This window comes from Triticum urartu, chromosome 3 (assembly GCF_003073215.2).
Source record: "Triticum urartu cultivar G1812 chromosome 3, Tu2.1, whole genome shotgun sequence".
Lineage (NCBI taxonomy): Eukaryota > Viridiplantae > Streptophyta > Magnoliopsida > Poales > Poaceae > Triticum > Triticum urartu.
In genome coordinates this window covers 690,236,729-690,257,822 of record NC_053024.1, presented here as the reverse complement: position 1 = coordinate 690,257,822, position 21,094 = coordinate 690,236,729, and positions in this window count along the sequence as shown.

Sequence of the window (21,094 nt, the reverse complement as noted above, 5' to 3'; positions counted from 1 at the left end):
CCACCTCGGTAATAATGTAGCGATGTTTAGGCGAAGCCTTGCTGCGGTAGCTTCATCAACGTCGTCACCACGCCGTCGTGCTGATGAAACTCTTCCCCGAGCTCTACTGGATCGTGAGTTCGCGGGACGTCACCGAGCTGAACGTGTGCTGAACGCAGAGGTGCTGTACATTCGGTACTGAGGATCGGTTGATCGTGAAGACGTACGACTACATCAACCATGTTGTCATAACGCTTCCGCTTAACAGTCTACGAGGGTACGTGGACGACACTCTTCCCTCTCGTTTCTATGCATCACCATGATCCTGCGTGTGCGTAGGAATTTTTTTGAAATTACTACATTCCCCAACAGTTGCATCCAAGCCTGGTTTTATGCGTTGATGTTATTTGCGCGAGTAGAACACACGTGAGTTGTGGGCGATATAAGTCATACTGCTTACCAGCATGTCATACTTTGGTTCGGCGGTATTGTTGGATGAAGCATCCCGGACCGACATTACGCGTACGCTTACACGAGACTGGTTCTACCGACGTGCTTTGCACACAGGTGGCTGGCGGGTGTCAGTTTCTCCAACTTTAGTTTAACCGAGTGTGGCTACGCCCAGTCCTTGAGAAGGTTAAAACATCACCAACTTGACGAACTATCGTTGTGGTTTTGATGCGTAGGTAAGAACGGTTCTTGCTCAGCCCGTAGCAGCCACGTAAAACTTGCAACAACAAAGTAGAGGATGTCTAACTTGTTTTGCAGGGTATGTTGTGATGTGATATGGTCAAGACATGATGCTAAATTTTATTGTATGAGATGATCATGTTTTGTAACCGAGTTATCGGCAACTGGCAGGAGCCATATGGTTGCCGCTTTATTGTATGCAATGCAATCGCGCTGTAATGCTTTACTTTATCACTAAGCGGTAGCGATAGTCGTGGAAGCATAAGATTGGCGAGACGACAACGATGCTACGATGGAGATCAAGGTGTCGCGCCGGTGACGATGGTGATCATGACGGTGCTTCGGAGTTTGAGATCACAAGCACAAGATGATGATGGCCATATCATATCACTTATATTGATTGCATGTGATGTTTATCCTTTATGCATCTTATTCTGCTTTGTTTGACGGTAGCATTATAAGATGATCTCTCACTAAATTTCAAGATAAAAGTGTTCACCCTGAGTATGCACCATTGCCAAAGTTCGTCCTGCCGAGACACCACGTGATGCTCGGGTGTGATAAGTTCTACGTCCATCTACAACGGGTGCAAGCCAGGTTTGCACACGCAGAATACTCGGGTTAAACTTGACGAACCTAGCATATGCACATATGGCCTCGGAACACTGAGACCGAAAGGTCGAGCGTGAATCATATAGTAGATATGATCAACATAGTGATGTTCACCATTGAAAACTACTCCATTTCACGTGATGATCGGTTATGGTTCAGTTGATATGGATCGTGTGATCACTTAGATGATTAGAGGGATGTCTATCTAAGTGGGATTTCTTAAGTAATATGATTAATAGAACTTAAATTTATCATGAACTTAGTACCTGATAGTATTTTGCTTATCTATGTTGTTGTAGATAGATGGCACGTGCTGTTGTTCCGTTGAATTCTAATGCGTTCCTTGAGAATGCAAAGTTGAAAGATGATGGTAGCAATTACACGGACTGGGTCCGTAACTTGAGGATTATCCTCATTGCTGCACAGAAGAATTACGTCCTGGAAGCACCGCTGGGTGTCAGGCCTGCTGCAGATGCTGCTGACAACGTCAAGAACGTTTGGCAGAGTAAAGCTGATGACTACTCGATAGTTCAGTGTGCCATGCTTTACGGCTTAGAACTGGGACTTCGGCGACGTTTTGAACGTCATGGAGCATATGAGATGTTCCAAGAGTTGAAGTTAATATTTCAAGCAAATGCCCGGATTGAGAGATATGAAGTCTCCAATAAGTTCTATAGCTGCAAGATGGAGGAGAATAGTTCTGTCAGTGAGCATATACTCAAAATGTCTGGGTATCATAATCACTTGACTCAACTGGGAGTTAATCTTCCTGTTGATAGTGTCATTGATAGAATTCTTCAATCACTGCCACCAAGCTACAAAAGCTTTGTGATTAACTATAATATGCAAGGGACTATTCCTGAGATCTTCGCAATGCTAAAGGTTGTGGAGGTAGAAATCAAGAAGGAGCATCAAGTGTTGATGGTCAATAAGACCACCAGTTTCAAGAAAAAGGGCAAAGGGAAGAAGAAGGGGAACTTCAAGAAGAACGACAAAGAATTTGCTGCTCAGGAGAAGAAACCCAAGTCTGGACCTAAGCCTGAGAATGAGTGCTTCTACTGCAAACAGACTGGTCACTGGAAGCGGAACTACCCCAAGTATTTGGCGGATAAGAAGGATGGAAAAGTGAACAAAGGTATATGTCATGGGTTTGTCACAGTAGATGTCCTCGTGAAAGGACTTAGTCATGGAGCCATCGCAACAGGTTAGCTTAAAGGGGTTAAACCGGACAAGGGGACACGGGAGTTTATACTAGTTCGGCCCCTTCGATGAAGGTAAAAGCCTACGTCTAGTTTTGATTGGTATTGCTAGGGTTTCGAAGGCCAGGGAGCGAATCCGCTTTGTCTGGCTCTCCAGTTGTTGTTGTCTGCCCCTAAATCGCGGCCGGGTCGTCCCTTTATATACATAGGCTGACGCCCACCAGGCTACAGAGTCCTGAAGCCGGTTTATAAACGTATCCAGTTCGGCCTCTCTCTTTCTATCTTACTATACAAGTTACATGACTAGGCCGGTTTACATTTACATACTGTAACTCGCCTTTGGGCCCTCCGTAAAGCGCCAGCATCTTTACATCTTCATGGGCTTCTAATCTTCAAAGAGTCAACCCGGCTACATAAGGCCGGTTTACCTCCAGTAGTAATATCCCCAACATTAGGCCCTAGATTGGTTTGAACTTGTTCATGTCAATCTTCCACACTTTAGAAAAAAATCTTCTCTCTTGTCTTCATTTTTGATCTTGTAAACCGCCGTGACGTCATACTTCAAAATTACGATAAACCGTCCTGACGTCATCCATCCGTTGATATCGGAGATTTCCTTCATTTAATATATATCCAGTTATCGAGGCGAGACCTTTATTAACTTATCCATTTTTTTACTCCTCGATTCCCGCACTTGCCATTTTTCACTTCGCCTTATAAATAGGACCAAGGGGTCATTTTCACCATTTCCCCCCGTGCCTCTTCGCGTCATCTTCCTCGCGCTGCTCAGCCTCTGGAACTCCGCCGCCACCGTCGACAGTTGTTTCTGCTCCGACCTCGGCCGCTGCAACACCCTGAACGCACCAGAGAACTGCGGCGCCCTTCCACTTCCTCACTAGCTCTGGTAAGTTCTCTGCTTTTTTCACCATAGATCTGTTCTAGGGTTTCGATATTCCTCGCAGTTCTTCCGAAGTTCATCAGTGCTATTCTTCCATGTTCTTCCTTTAATAGATGGACACTTCATGCTTGATGCATCTCTTACCGTAGCTTACCTACCATGGTCATCACAAATCTTTATGCGCAAAGAACTGATCTGTCTGTCAAAAATTGCTTCAGTTCTGCACCCCTTCAAGATCCAATTATTTTTGCTTTTCTTTCTTATCTCTAGATCCGAAAGTTTTATACATCACTATGAGATCTGTTTCTCCTCGCACCAACATAAACGATTTGACATTGGATAAATAGTCTATGCCATTAGCCCTAAGATAAACCGCAAGAGCATGTTACCTTCATAATTACGCTCCGGTTTAACAGTGTCTGATCAATCATGCGCTAGCATTACCTTTCTTTCTCATTATACTAGTCTCCGGGTTGTACCATTTATTATATCAGTACGTTTCTTACTCCCTTGTCTCTTGTATATGATCATGCATAATTTATAAACCGGCCTTTCATTTTCAGTTTGTCCGCTTTGCAATGGCCAAACAATTCACTGCCTGCAACTGGGCTTGTTCCCGGGTTACTGGGGATCAATTGAATGAGATGGTTAGCATCGGCTCTCTGCCTAAGAAAACTGAGATCAAATGGCGAGTTCCAGGAACAGAGAATCCTCCAACCCCAAGACAAGGCGAGGTGGTAATCTTTGTTGACCATATAGCCCGTGGTTTCAAACCGCCAGGGTCAAAATTTTATCGAGATGTACTTGCCAGCTTCCAATTGCATCCACAAGATATTGGTCCCAACTCAGTCTCCAACTTATGTAATTTCCAGGTCTTCTGTGAAGCCTATTTACAAGAAGAACCAACTGCAGAATTGTTCCGGGATTTCTTTCACTTAAACCGGCGCACAGAGTTTGTGAATGGCCCGAACATAGAGCTTGGTGGTGTCTCAATTCAAAAGAGGAAGGAAGTGGAATTTCCTCATGCCAAACACCATAGCCACCCAAAGGAATGGAACCAAACCTGGTTCTATTGCAGAGACACTTCGCCTGAGGATGAAAATCCCCTCCCCGGCTTCCGTGACCATAGATTATCCAATACTCACCCAATGCTACAACGCCTGAGCTCTTCAGAAAGGGCAAAATACGCTCCTCAAATCGCCAAGCTCCGGGCCTTTATGGCAAACGGTTTAACAGGTGTGGATTTTGTACGTTGTTGGATATCCTGGAGTATCTTGTCGCTAAGCCGACGTCCTGATTTAATGTGCGAATATACCGGTAAAGTTGACGATCCTCAACGCCATTGCAACATCCAATTATCTGATGAAGAAGTTACTGAAGGTGTAAAGAAAATTCTGAATGAATCGGAACTGTTCTGTAGTCAGACCGGTCTGGATCCCTTCTACACCAAGAAGAAACCGCCTGCTGTAAGCATTACACTTCCTCTTCATTTCTAATATCTTTAACTTATACAAGCTGTAACCCTTCTTCTTTATATGTATAGGGTGATGACCCTTTCTGGAAACGAAAATCCATAGAGAAAGCGGCAAAACCAACTGGAGATAAAGCGGTCAAACCAACCCGCCCGAAGACCAAAGCCGTAAAACGGACATCAAAGCAGAAAACGGCTGACCGGATCACTATGGAACTTGATGATGATACTGATGACCCAGAAGTTGAGGTAGAACTTGACTCACTTGGCTCTCTTTTTATGCATCTTGTTAACAATGATCTTCCTCAGGAGGAGGCAGAAGCTAGTCAGGCTGAGGACGTAGAGGTAATTACCCTTTCCTCCGGTTCAGACTCTATGCCAACACAAAAAACTCGCCAAACAATCCGGAAAGTAAGCTTTTCTCATCCTCTTGCTCACTTAGATCCAACATTTATTTTGAAGACTCAACAGCATGAAGCTCGCCGGACAACCCGGCACAGTGGCCAACAGGTCACCTCTACCGGTTTACCTAATACCCCGGTTCAGAAGCGCCGGTCTGAGGTCTCTCCTACTTCTAACCATTCTTACCCCAAGGCAGGTTATTTCAGATAGCCTCTTAATCCGTCTGATTCAAATTATCAGGTGACACCTCCTTCCTCTTCTGGTGAATCGACAGCAACTCAACTCCCCCCTTTGAAAACTGTAGTTGGGTGAGTTATGAAAAACCTTTCCTTTCAATGCTCCCTACATCTTTTGAACAGGATGTTAACCCTTTTTATTCTGTTTGCAGGGACAAAGCCAGACCCAGCAAGAAAGCTCGGGTCACCAATCCGCCAGAAGACCCTGTTGCTGAAGAAGAAGAACCAAGAGGTGAACCGGAGCAAACAGGTGAACCGGAAGGCCTCCATCCTGAAACAACTTTTGATGATCCGCCCCTTGACGGCCAACATACTGACGAACCAACAGATGCTGAGCCTGCCGCCCCTGATACTGAACCGGCAGAACCAAACCGGGCTAATCCAATGAAAGATACTGAAATTCCATCATCATCCGCCCAAAATCCTGAAGACCAAGGTGATGACGTTATTATCACTGGGGCAGGCCACAGCTCTCCTGGTCATCCCGTCATTTTGGCTCAGCATAGTGCGAAGGAAGAGCAAATTGCCAGGGATAAAGGTAAATGGAGTAGCGACTTATCAAACTATGCTCATCTTAACGCTGATGAGCTTCATTCCGGCTTCTTGAACTGTCTGCACTCAAACCGGGATTATGAAGCCGGTTTGGTGAATTTGATGAAAGAACGATATGAGGTAAATTCTTCTCCCTTGCACATTGATTTATAGCTGAAATACTACTCCAGGTAGCCCCCAAGAGCCATTTTATGATTGTCAATCATAAACCGGGTCTTTGTAACACTTTAAGCATCCCATCATGAATCCTTGCCAAGGCGTGTCTTCAATCATAGATAAGACTCATGTTTGAAAAATTAGATAACGTTCTGTAGCATAGCCCCCAAAGGCCGGTTTAACTTGGCAAGTTAATCCGGTTTTTAATCCACACTGTCGGTTTAGAACAAACGTACATTAGCCCCCAAGTGTCCAGGATAATGCTTGTATTGTTCTGGAGACTTGCATAGAAGGTAGCATTTGAGAGCAAATAAGCATTAGCCCCCAAGTATGAAGTGGATAACTTGTTATATGCTTTATACTTAGTGCATATATATGTTGCTTTGTTGAAGATACCTTCAATGTTGCAGGCTGAACTGAAAAGCAAAGATGCCCAAAACTCTGACTTGCAAGAAAATGTGAAGTCGCAACAAGCCGAAGCTACAAAAGCCAAAGAGGAGCTGACCCAGGCCCTGGCCGGAATGGGAAAATTGAAAGAATCCTTCAATCATGATCGTGCTGCATGGGAAACCGAAAAAGCCGGTTTGACCAAAAGAGTTGTAGATGCCGAGGAAGCCCTGAAACCGGTGGTCGAAGAACTAGCCGGTTTGAAACGCCAAATCAACGCTATGACCTCTGCTATCTTTGGTAAGTATCTGCTTATGTATGTTGCATCAGTCAATGAATCTTAAAAGTGACCAAAATGTTAATAAAATCTTTGGCAGGAACTCGGATCACTCATCTTGGTGCAGATATGCGGATGAAGCTCAAAGCGGCATATACATTGGTTGAGCAGCTATACTCTGGATCTCAGCGAGCCATTAGTACAGCAGCTTATAACAAACCGGTGCCAACGTTGATTAAGGAAACCCTTGAGAAGCTGGGCATGTTACCGGCGCGTATTGCCGAGTTGAAAAGAGCCGCTGCAAGAGCCGGAGCATTAACTGCCCTTATTCGAGCCAAGGCCTGGATTCCAGATCTTGAAGCGGAGGATATCATTAAAGGGTATCCAGGCGTTAAAGAAGACGGTTCAAACTTTGACAATGATGATCTTCGGCGGTTGACCAAACAGATGCGGCCAGCGGCCAGCAAATTGGCTGAGGACACTGATTTGTCCCATTTTCAACCGTTTTATGATGTAGAAGGGAGAAGACAGCCGGCCGAGATCCATGAAGTCGAAGAACTTGTGCCTCCGATTCGTAAGCACACTTATGCCCCTGATATTAACCCTTCTGATATTATCCATGAGGAAGCAGTGTTCCAGGCTTTAACCGGAATCGATTGGTTAACAGCTGATTTCTAGCGGCTGGGGAGGGATGAAGAAGTACCTACACCAACTGATCCGCAACCATCAAACCGTCGTGATGAAGAGTCCTGATCCGGTCGCTGATTTACATGGCTGCTATGAAAAACAATGGCACTGTTTGAGCCGCTTTGAAGCTTGATGTAATAGGATAGCTGAAACTTTGTTTATCTGCCATGCCATCGAGCATGTTTCATAACCCTTTGTGACAATCTGTGCCGCCCTTCAGGATATATTTTATGCATAGTCTATGATGACTTGCCTTCCTCATTGAGTGAGCAAACGTGTATACAGCAAAGGTGTTTAACACCAACCCGATACGTCTGATAATATCATCTTCATAATGCTGGTCTATCTATTAAACCGGACCGGTATACCTACCGGATTTTCTTCATAACACTGGTGATTTAGTCAAACCAGACCGGGTCAGTGACCACCGGTTTATAATTGATCATGAGCCAATAACTGGTGGTTGGAAAGCAAGCCTGATCAAGGATGCCGGTTTATCAAAAAATACTTATGATTGTCAACAAACAAAATTCAAATAGGAAAATATGCGAGGCTTTTTACGAGCTGCCAGGCTCCGAATCGAGGCTTTTCATGGGCTGCCAGGCCTCCGAGTTAAACCATTTAACAAAGCCTTTTAAGATGGGCCTCCAATTAACCAATCACCGTTTTAAATATGACAAGTTCAGGGTCTGTAAAAGATTGACTTGTCAAACGTTCGATGGGTCATGCCAGGATTACCTGGATAGGAGTGGCTTACTTGATGAACGCAGGTTAACCCGGGGTTTTAGGTGAATACACCAGGCTTCCAAGCCGTGGCTTGATAGCCAATTACGAGGGTCCTTTCAAACTCTTTGTTGCTTTGCAAAAAAGAGCCCCCAAGTAACTTTGTGAGCGATGCTCAGCGTGTGCCTATGTTTGAGTTTGTACGGTGTACAATACTCTCTTTGGCTCCACAAATTTTTCCTTGTGTGGCTGAAATGCCTATCAAGAGGTGTAGCTGTGGTTCAAACATGACCAAGCCCCCTAGTGATTTTCTTTATCTTTATGCAGCTGCTAAATCCGGTTTAACAAAGACTCTGCTTTGACCGTTAACTTGTAAAAGCACACATATGATATAAGAAAGAACAGATACCCCGCTTATAACGAAGGCTCCGGTTTATTATATGGTATATACACTGTCATAAATATGTACAGGTGAAAAAGCCTATGGCTTCAAGTATAGTAAGGCCGAAGGAGAGCTATGTTCCATGGCCGCTTTGTCTCCTCCTCCCATTGACATGAGTCTTCATGATCTCGAACATCAATGAGGTAGTAGGAACCGTTGTGTAGATTTTTGCTGACCACAAAGGGTCCTTCCCAAGGGGGGGTGATAACTTGTGCATATCAGTCTGATCCTGGATGAGCCAGAGCACCAAATCACCTTCTTGAAAGGTTCTAGTTTTAACCCGGCGGCTGTGATAACGTCGAAGATCTTGTTGATAAATCTCCGAACACGCTGTTGCAAGATCCCGCTCTTCATCCAACTGGTCCAGAGAATCCTGACGTGCCTTCTCATTATCAGCTTCAACATAAGCTGCCACACGGGGCGAATCGTGACGGATGTCACTAGGAAGAACCGCCTCTGCTCCATAAACCATGAAGAAAGGCGTGTAACCCGTAGACCTATTGGGTGTGGTGTTGATGCTCCATAACACAGAAGGTAGCTCCTCGACCCAACAACCCGGCGTCCGCTTTAAGGGAACCATAAGCCTTGGTTTGATACCCCGCAGAATTTCTTTATTTGCCCTTTCCGCTTGACCATTAGATTGGGGGTGAGCCACTGATGCTAGATCAAGCCGGATGTGCTCACATTGACAGAATTCTTCCATCTCTCCTTTTGACAAGTTAGTGCCATTATCTGTTATAATGCTATATGGAAAGCTAAACCGGAATATCACCTTTTTGATGAATTGAACTGCCGTGGCTGCATCACACTTGCTGACTGGCTCTACCTCTACCCACTTAGTGAATTTATCAACTGCTACTAACAGATGGGTCTTCTTGTCCTTGGAGCGCTTGAAGGGTCCAACCATATCCAGCCCCCAAGTGGCAAACGGCCACGTAATTGGAATCATCCGCAACTCTTGATCCGGAACGTGCGCACGGCGGGCAAACTTTTGACATCCATCACATCTTTTGACTAAATCCTCCGCATCAGCATGCGCCGTCAACCAGTAAAAACCGTGGCGAAAAGCTTTAGCAACCAACGACTTTGAACCGGCGTGGTGACCGCAATCCCCTTCATGAATTTCTCGCAAAATCTCACAACCTTCTTGAGGAGAAACGCATCGTTGAATCGCTCCTGAAACACTGTAACGATGTAACTCCCCGTTGAGTATGGTCAAGGACTTGGAACGCCGGATTATCTGTCGAGCCAATGTTTCCTCAGCTGGTAACTCGCCCCGGTTCATGTAATCCAGATATGGGATCGTCAATCCGGTATGGCATGCAAAGCTGCCACCAACTGAGCCTCCGGATTAGGAACAGCCAAATCTTCTTCGGTTGGTATTTTGACTGACGGATTGTGCAACACATCAAGAACGACATTGGGCGGAACCGGTTTACGTTGGGAACCAAGACGACTTAAAGCGTCTGCCGCTTCATTCTTCTGCCGGTCTATATGGTCCACTTGATAACCTTTAAAGTGACCAGCCACTGCGTCCACCTCTCGCCGATATGCAGCCATGAGTGGGTCCTTAGAATCCCAAGTGCCAGACACTTGCTGAGCCACTAGATCTGAATCGCCGAAGCACTTAACCCGGCTCAAATTCATCTCTTTAGCCATCCGAAGACCGTGGAGTAAAGCCTCATATTCAGCTGCATTGTTAGTACAAGGGAACATTAAACGGAGGACATAATAAAAGTTATCACCTAGTGGGTAAGTTAATACGACTCCAGCCCCCGAACCCTCTAGCTGTCTGGACCCATCAAAATGAATAGTCCAATATGTATTATCTGGTTTCTCCTCAGGTGCCTATAACTCCGTCCATCCATTGATGAAATCTACGAGTGCCTGGGACTTGATCGCCGTGCGGGGTATATATTTGAGCCCATGGGGTCCAAGCTCAATGGCCCACTTGTCAATCCGGCCAGTTACCTCTCTGTTTTGAATGATGTCGCCCAGAGGAGCTGAACTAACTACTGTGATAGGATGGCCCTGAAAATAGTGTTTGAGCTTCCAGCTTGCCATAAACACCCCATACACCAGTTTCTGCCAATGCGGATACCTCTGCTTTGACTCAATGAGCACCTCACTGATATAATAAACCGGCCATTGAACCGGATACTCTTTGCCAGGCTCCTTGCGCTCTACCACAATGGCTACGCTGACAGCCCGGGCATTAGCAGCCACATATAATAATAATGACTCTGTATCGATTGGTGCTGCCAGCACGGGCGGTTCCACGAGCTGTTTCTTCGGATCTTCAAACGCCTTATCAGCTGCTTCACTCCAGACAAAGTTATCTGTTTTCTTGAGCATCTGATATAAGGGGATGGCCTTCTCTCCAAGGCGGCTGGTAAACCGGCTCAAGGCTGTAATCCGACCGGCCAGACGTTGCACATGGTTAATACACGCCGGTTTAGCGAAGGACGTAATCGCTGCAATCTTTTCCGGATTAGCCTCAATGCCTTTGTTTGAAACCAGAAAGCCTAAGAGCTTGCCTGCCGGGACACCGAAAACACACTTCTCCGGATTGAGCATCATCTTGTAGACCCGGAGATTGTCAAAAGTTTCCCGTAGATCATCTATCAAAGTCTCCTCCTTTCTGGATTTGATCAGAATATCATCTACATACGCATGGACATTGCGCCCAATTTGCTTATGAAGGCAATTCTGAACACATCGCTGGTAAGTTGCCTGGGCACTTTTGTGTCCAAAGGGCATGGAAACATAGCAGAAGGCTCCAAAGGGAGTTATAAAGGCTGTCTTCTCCTGGTCCTTAACTGCCATTTTGATCTGATGATAATCAGAGTAAGCATCCAAAAAACATAAACAGTCACAACCCGCCGTAGCATCAATTATCTGATCAATGCAAGGGAGAGCAAAGGGGTCTGCAGGGCAAGCCTTGTTTAAATCTGTGTAGTCCACACACATGCACCAAGTGCCGTTTTTCTTAAGAACCAGCACCGGATTGGCTAACCACTCTGGATGAAAAAGTTCAACAATAAACCCAGCAGCCAACAAACGGGCGACCTCTTCATCTATAGCCTTGTGCCTTTCCTCGTTGAAGTGGCGGAGGAACTGCCGGACCGGTTTGAACTTCGGATCAATGTTGAGTGTGTGCTCAGCGAATTCTCTCGGTACACCTGGCATGTCAGAAGGTTTCCATGCAAAGATGTCCCGATTCTCACGGATGAACTCGATGAGCGCGCCTTCCTATTTGGGATCCAGGTTAGCGCTGATGCTGAACTGTTTGGATGAATCGCCAGGGACAAAGTCAACCATCTTAGTGTCTGTAGCTGATTTGAACTTCAATGCTGGATCATGTTCCGTGGTTGGCTTTTTTAAGGAGGTCATGTCTGCCGGATCAACTTGCTCCTTATAGAATTTTAACTCCTCCGTTGCACAAACCGACTCAGCATAAGCCGCATCGCCTTCTTCACACTCTAAAGCAATCTTTCTACTTCCATGTACTGTGATAGTCCCCTTATGACCTGGCATTTTAAGCTGCAAGTAAACATAACATGGCCTTGCCATAAACTTAGCATAAACCGACCGCCCAAACAAGGCGTGGTATGGACTTTTGATCTTCACCACCTCAAATGTCACTGTTTCTGACCTTGAATCGTAGTCATCCCCAAAAGCTACCTCCAAAGCTATCTTACCAACAGGATACACAGACTTACCAGGCACCACACCATGAAATACCGTATTCGACGGTTTAAGATCCTTATCTGTCAACCCCATACGGCGGAATGTATCATAATACAAAATATTGATACTACTTCCCCCATCCATGAGCACTTTAGTGAACTTGTATCCCCAAACTTGAGGGGCTACCACCAAGGCCAAATGACCTGGATTATCAACCCGGGGCGGGTGATCCTCTCTGCTCCACAAAATAGGTTGCGCCGACCAACGTAAATACTGAGATACTGCCGGCTCAACAGAGTTGACTACCCTCTTGTGAAGCTTCTGATCACGTTTGCACAAACTAGTAGTGAAGACATGATATTGCCCGATGTTCAGCTGTTTGGGATTGCTCTGATAACCCGACTGTTGTTGCTGCTGCTGACTCCCCTGATGGTTGTAACCTCCCTGGTTGCCTTGGTGTCCTTGATTGACGTGTCCGGTTTGATTGCCTGGAAACCCTGAACCGGAACCACCGCCTCCGTAACCCGGCCCGTGGAAACCTCCTCCTGAACCGCCGGGCGGGACGTTGTCATATTGGAACATATTGGAATTCTTGAAATCCCGCATGATATAACAATCTTTCCAGAGATGTGATGTCGGTTTCTCCTTAGATCCATGCTTTGGACAGGGCTGATTTAACAAACGCTCCAAATTGTTGCCTGGACCTCCACCCCTCTGGGGCTGCTTACCTTTACGGCGCTGGCCATTCTCCTGCGTGTTGGTATTTGCGACAAAGTCCAAACCACTTTCGGCCTTGCGCTTACCAGCGTTTCCATGGCCTGCCGGATTGTGTTGTTGGCCTTTGGCATTGTCGGTCTTCTTACCCTTCTCCGGTTTGTCCTCCTCTGAATCCGGATCCTTGGTATTATCTGAATCGGTGTATTTAACCAAAGCGGCCATGAGTGTTGACATGTCGTTGCAGTGACATTTGAGCCTTCCCAACTTCTGTTTCAACGGTTTGAAACGGCAATTACCCTCTAACGTTAACACTGCGGTGTCTGCGTTGATACGATCTGACGAATGCAAAATCGCCGAGACCCGTTTTACCCAATGGGTCATGGACTCCCCTTCCTCTTGGACACAAGCGGCCAGATCTACAATTGACATCTGCTGCTTACACGTATCCTTGAAGTTCTGGATAAACCGGTGCTTCAGTTTGGCCCATGATCCAATAGAGTTGGTCGGCAAGCTCTTCAACCAAGTGCGAGTTGTTCCTTCCAACATCATGGTGAAATATTTAGCACACACCGCCTCGTCCACATCTAACATCTCCATTGCCATCTCATAGCTCTCCACCCACGCCTCTGGCTGCAAATCGGCGGTACAATTTGGTACCTTACGAGGTCCCTTGAAATCCTAGGGTAGTCGCACATTACGCAAAGCAGGAGATAAACACGGTACCCCTAAGGAACTGAACATCGCCCCTGGCTCCACGGAGGCAGTGGGGTGAACCGGAGTATGCTGTCGTGCCTCGTGTCGAGCTGTCAACTCGGCCTCTCGACGTGCGCGGCCATGGTCCACAACATCTTGCGCATTAGCACCTTCCCCAGCCGGGTTGTTCCCTCGTGGCGAGTTTCGGCGGCGTGCACTATTGGACACGGCCGGTTCGTCTTCCACGTGTCTGCTATAACTCCGGCTTGGGCGGGGAGTGGAGTAAATCCTCTCACGGCTGTGTGAATATGCTTGCTGTTGATTTAGTGTTGTCTGAAGGAGATCCCTGGCCCGACATGCTTCCACTGTAACTGGTGACTCGCCGTCAGTTGGGAGGGCCGCCAGACATGACGTAGCAGCCACACTGTTGTCCAACGGGTTGGAATAATGACCGGGCGGCGTTGATGGTACAATGTTGTTCTGGCGAGGCAGGTCCGTCGTGCGCGGCTGAACCTTACCAGAGCTCGCAGTAGCACCTGGGTATTTGATACTGGTTATGTTGCTAATATTTGCAACTCGAAACAGGGACTACGGATTAAGCGAAGACTGGCTAAGGACGAGGTGACGATACGCGTGGGAAATGGTTCCAAAGTCGATGTGATCGCCGTCGGCACGCTACCTCTACATCTACCTTCGAGATTAGTTTTAGACCTAAATAATTGTTATTTTGTGCCAGCGTTAAGCATGAACATTATATCTGGATCTTGTTTGATGCGAGACGGTTATTCATTTAAATCTGAGAATAATGGTTGTTATATTTATATTAGTAATATATTTTATGGGCATGCACCCTTAAAGAGTGGTCTATTCTTGTTGAATCTCGATAGTAGTGATACACATATCATAATGTTGAAGCCAAAAGATGCATAGTTGATAATGATAGTGCAACTTATTTGTGGCATTACCGTTTGGGTCATATTGGTATAAAGCGCATGAAGACACTCCATACTGATGGACTTTTGGAATCACTTGATTATGGATCACTTGGTACATGCGAACCATGCCTTATGGGCAAGATGACTAAAACACCGTTCTCCGGAACTATGGAGCGAGCAACAGATTTGTTGGAAATCATACATACCGATGTATGTGGTCCGATGAATATTGAGGCTCGCAGCGAGTATCGTTATTTTCTCACCTTCACAGATGATTTGAGCAGATATGGGTATATCTACTTAATGAAACATAAGTCTGAAACATTTGAAAAGTTCAAAGAATTTCAGAGTGAAGTGGAAAATCATCATAACAAGAAAATAAAGTTTCTGTGATCTGATCGTGGAGGAGAATATTTAAGTTACGAGTTTGGCCTACATTTGAAACAATGCGGAATAGTTTCGCAACTCACGCCACCCGGAACACCATAGCGTAATGGTGTGTCCGAACGTCGTAATCGTACTTTACTAGATATGGTGCGATCTATGATGTCTCTTACTGATTTACCGCTATCATTTTGGGGTTATACTTTAGAGACGGCTGCATTCACGTTAAATAGGGCACCATCAAAATCCATTGATACGACACCTTATGAACTATGGTTTGGCAAGAAACCAGAGTTGTCATTTCTTAAAGTTTGGGGCTGCGATGCTTATGTGAAAAAGCTTCAACCTGATAAGCCTGAACCCAAATCGGAGAAATGTGTCTTCATAGGATATCCAAAGGAAACTATTGGGTACACCTTCTATCACAGATCCGAAGGCAAGATATACGTTGCTAAGAATGGATCCTTTCTAGAGAAGGAGTTTCTCTCGAAAGAAGTGAGTGGGAGGAAAGTAGAACTTGATGAGGTAACTGTACCTGCTCCCTTATTGGAAAGTAGTTCATCACAGAAACCAGTTCCTATGACATCTACACCAATTAGTGAGGAAGCTAATGATGATGATCATGAAACTTCAGATCAAGTTACTATCGAACCTCGTAGTTCAACCAGAGCAGGATCCGCGCCAGAGTGGTACGGTAATCTAGTTCTGGAGGTCATGTTACTAGACCATGATGAACCTACGAATTATGAAGAAGCGATGATGAGCCCAGATTCCGCAAAATGGCTTGAGGCCATGAAGTGTGAGATGGGATCCATGTATGAGAACAAAGTGTCGACTTTGGTTGACTTGCCCGATGATTGACAAGCCATCGAGAATAAATGGATCTTCAAGAAGAAGACAGACGCTGACGGTAATGTTACTGTCTACAAAGCTTGACTCGTTGCAAATGGTTTTTGACAAGTTCAAGAAGTTGACTACGACGAGACCTTCTCACCCATAGCGATGCTTAAGTCTGTCCGAATCATGTTAGCAATTGCCGCATTTTATGATTATGAAATTTGGCCAATGGATGTAAAGACGGCATTCCTGAATGGATTTCTGGAAGAAGAGTTGTATATGATGCAACCTGAAGGTTTTATCGATCCAAAGGGAGCTAACAAAGTGTGCAAGCTCCAGCGATCCATTTATGGACTGGTGCAAGCATCTCGGAGTTGGAATAAACGTTTTGATAGTGTGACCAAAGCATATGGTTTTATACAAACTTCTGGAGAAGCCTGTATTTACAAGAAACTGAGTGGGAGCTCTGTAGCATTTCTAATATTATATGTGGATGACATATTGTTGATTGGAAATGATATAGAATTTCTGGACAGCATAAAAGGATACTTGAATAAAAGTTTTTCAATGAAAGACCTCGGTGAAGCTGCTTATATATTGGGCATCAAGATCTATAGAGATAGATCAAGACGCTTAATTGGACTTTCACAAAGCACATACCTTGATAAAGTTTTGAAGAAGTTCAAAATGGATCAAGCTAAGAAAGGGTTCTTGCCTGTGTTACAAGGTGTGAAATTGAGTAAGACTCAATGCCCGACCACTGTAGAAGATAGAGAGAAAATGAAAAGTGTTCCCTATGCTTCAGCCATAGGCTCTAACATGTATGCAATGTTGTGTACCAGACCTGATGTGTGTCTTGCTATTAGCCTAGCAGGGGGTACCAAAGTAATCCAGGAGTGGATCACTGGACAGCGGTCAAGAACATCCTGAAGTACCTGAAAAGGACCAAGGATATGTTCCTCATTTATGGAGGTGACAAAGAGCTCATCGTAAATGGTTACGTTGATGCAAGCTTTGACACTGATCTGGACGATTCTAAATCGCAAACCGGATATGTGTTTATATTAAACGGTGGAGCTGTCAGTTGGAGCAGTTCAAAACAGAGCTTCGTGGCGGGATCTACATGTGAAGCGGAGTACATTGCTGCTTCGGAAGCAGCAAATGAAGGAGTCTGGATGAAGGAGTTCATATCCGATCTAGGTGTAATAGCTAGTGCATCGGGTCCAATGAAAATCTTTTGTGACAATACTGGTGCAATTGCCTTGGCAAAGGAATCCAGATTTCACAAGAGAACCAAGCACATCAAGAGACGATTCAACTCCATTCGGGATTAAGTCCACGTGGGAGACATAGAGATTTGCAAGATACATACGGATCTGAATGTTGCAGACCCGTTGACTAAGCCTCTTCCACGAGCAAAACATGATCAACACCAAGGCTCCATGTGTGTTAAAATCATTACTGTCTAATCTAGATTATTGACTCTAGTGCAAGTGGGAGACTGAAGGAAATATGCCCTAGAGGCAATAATAAAGTTATTATTTATTTCCTTATTTCATGATAAATGTTTATTATTCATGCTAGAATTGTTTTAACCGGAAACATAATACATGTGTGAATACATAGACAAACATAGTGTCACTAGTATGCCTCTACTTGACTAGCTCATTGATCAGAGATGGTTAAGTTTCCTAACCATAGACATGAGTTGTTATTTGATCAATGGGATCACATCATTAGGAGAATGATGTGATTGACTTGACCCATTCTGTTAGCTTAGCACTTGATCGTTTGTTTACTACTATTGCTTTCTTCATGACTTATACATGTTCTTATGACTATGAGATTATGCAACTCCCGAATACCGGAGGAACACTTTGTGTACTACCAAACGTCACAACGTAACTGGGTGATTATAAAGGTGCTCTACAGGTGTCTCCGATGGTACTTGTTGAGTTAGCATAGATAAAGATTAGGATTTGTCACTCCGATTGTCGAAGAGGTATCTCTGGGCCCTCTCGGTAATACACATCACTATAAGCCTTGCACGCATGATAACTAATGAGTTAGTTACGGGGTGATGTATTACGGAACGAGTAAAGAAACTTGCTGGTAACAAGATTGAACTAGGTATTGGATACTGACGATCGAATCTCGGGCAAGTAACATACCGATGACAAAGAGAACAACGTATAGTGTTGTGCGGTTTGACCGATAAAGATCTTCGTAGAATATGTAGGAACCAATATGAGCATCGAGGTTCTGCTATTGGTTATTGACCGGAGACATGTCTCGGTCATGTCTACATAGTTCTCGAATCCGTAGGGTCCGCACACTTAAAGTTTGATGACGGTTATATTATGAGTTTATGTGTTTTGATGTACTGAAGGAAGTTCGGAGTCCCAGATGTGATCACGGACATGACGAGGAGTCTTGAAATGGTCGAGACATAAAGATTGATATATTGGAAGCCTGTATTTGGATATCGGAAGTGTTCCGGGTGAAATCGGGATTTTACCGGAGTACCGGGGGTTACCGAATGGGCCAATATGGGCCTTAGTGGAGAAGAGGAGGGGCGGCCAAGGCAGGCCACGCGCCCCCTCTCCCTCTAGTCCGAATTGGACAAAGAGGGGGGAGGCGCCCCATTTCCTTCCTCTCTCCCTCCTCCTTCCCCCTTCTCCTACTCCAACTAGGAAAGGAGGGAGTCCTACTCCCGGTGGGAGTAGGACTCCTCCCTTGCGCGCCTCCTCCTGGTCGGCCGCCTCTCCCCCCTTGCTCCTTTATATACGGGGGCAGGGGGCACCTCTAGACACACACGTTGATCGAAAGATCTCTCCTAGCCGTGTGCGGTGCCCCCCTCCACCATAATCCACCTCGGTAATACTATAGCGGTGTTTAGGCGAAGCCCTGCTGCGGTAGCTTCATCAATATCGTCACCATGCCGTCGTGCTGACGAAACTCTTCCCCGAGCTCTACTGGATCGTGAGTTCGCGGGACGTCACCGAGCTGAACGTGTGCTGAACGCGGAGGTGGCATACGTTCGGTACTGAGGATCGGCCGATCGTGAAGACGTACGACTATATCAACCGCGTTGTCATAACGCTTCCGCTTAATGGTCTACGAGGGTACGTGGACGACACTCTCCCCTCTCGTTGCTATGCATCACCATGATCCTGCGTGTGCGTAGGAATTTTTTTGAAATTACTACGTTCCCCAACATAATCGTGCTGGAAACTTCCGTGTGCAGCCACATGCCATTATGGGCTCTGGCATAGTTGAGTAAGTTGTGGGAAACCTTTCCATGATGGGCTAGCGATGTAGGGGATTATAGGTGTACCGGCCTATCTATCGGTTAAGGGGACCTCTTCGAAAAGATTGTGTCTCGGTTATCTATTTCTCAAACATTATGTAGTGCGAGAAATCCAACGGAGGAGATCGAGTCTTGTGGGGGAAAGTGCACAAACCTCTGCAGAGCGTACAAACTAATCATGGTTAGTCGTGTCCCTGGTTATGGACATCTTGAGTATCTAGTTCTTGGATTATCACGTGGATCTCATCACTCTTAAATATAATTTGATTGGGTTATTAATTACTTTTAATTGGGATTGAGATGGGGTTTACCATTATCAATGTTTTCAACAAACTTTGTAGCTAAACAAAATATATTCCTTTGCAGTAGGAAAAAATTGGCTTTTCGCAAAACCTATTAACTATACAGCCTCCACCAACCATATATGCATGTAGCGATAGCTTTACTATGTTCATTACTCTCTTGTGTTACATTGCCAGCATATTCCATGTGTTGACCCGTTTCGGGCTGCAACGTATCATGTTGCAGACTTTTCAGACGACGAGTAAGGAGTCTTAGGTCGTGGTCTTTCACTCAGTGATGCCGTTGGAGTTGATGGACTCACTTTATCTTCCAAGCCTTCCGCTGTTATCGTATTAGATGGCCTTAAGCCACATTTATTGTAATAAGTTCTCTTTTGAGACATTCGATGTAATAAGTGTGTGATTGCTACTCTGTTATAAATCCTCAAGTACTATGTGTGTCAGCATTACCGTTCCAGGGATGACACTGATGCACAGAGATCGGACTGTTTAAGGTCTGGTCGCTACATCAGCCCAAAGGGATATTCCACAAAATAGAACACAACCATGAAATAATCCGAGCCTCTTCATCATAAATTTTAATACATCAACAAAGAAGGTAGTGGGTTTATAGTGGATTGGATTAATAGATACTACAGCTCATGTGGATACGAAGTGTTAGGCCCATAAGAAGCACCACCACACTCAACAACCCTCGGATGAAAGTCTAAGTGTTCACGACATAATCCTCTGGTCAGATGAAAGGTGGAGCATTGACAACATAACTCTCTAGCGTCAGAAAGAAGGCATGCTCAACAAGAGTTTGCTTGAGCCAATTTTGAGTAGGAAAAAGACCTTTGTGATGGAAACTGGCAACCAACATGCCATCTATGTCAACATGAAGTAGCCACTCACCAAATCTGACCAGCACAAGCATATCACTCCAAGAAGTGACCACCAGCGAACAATCTTTGTAAACCTTTCCAAACAGCACGGTCAGCTCTGCAACAGGCAACTTAACCCGGTATTTCAAGGTCCAGACCTCACTCTCAAAGTCCTGCAGCATCTAGATATCAATGGTTGTCGCTGCGTCACTGAAACTTGACATGTCGAGCATTCCATCCAACTCAAACAGTTCAACTTTGGCAGGAGCTACCGGAGAGTGCATCTTCCGGAACAACTCAGTGGAGGTCTCAAATACAATTATCAAGTGGCGTATGTACCAATGCAAGCAGCCACCGAACATGACAGATCCATGAGTGCGTCTCAGTTGTTCCACATCTGGGCAGTCTATGTCAATGTGCCTCGGTGGCTGGCCAGAGCCTAATGTGTACTCCCTTCGTCCGAAAAAGTTTGTCCCTCAAATAGATGTATCTAGCACCAAGTTTGTGTTAGATAGATTCATTTGAGGAACAAGTTTGAGACAAGTTTTTTCGGACGAGGGAAGTAAATGTAGAAGCCGTGTTGAGCTGGAGGTGCCAGCAATAGTCGGTACTCGCCGACAGGGCTGTGTGGGTAAATCCCCAAGAAAATGAA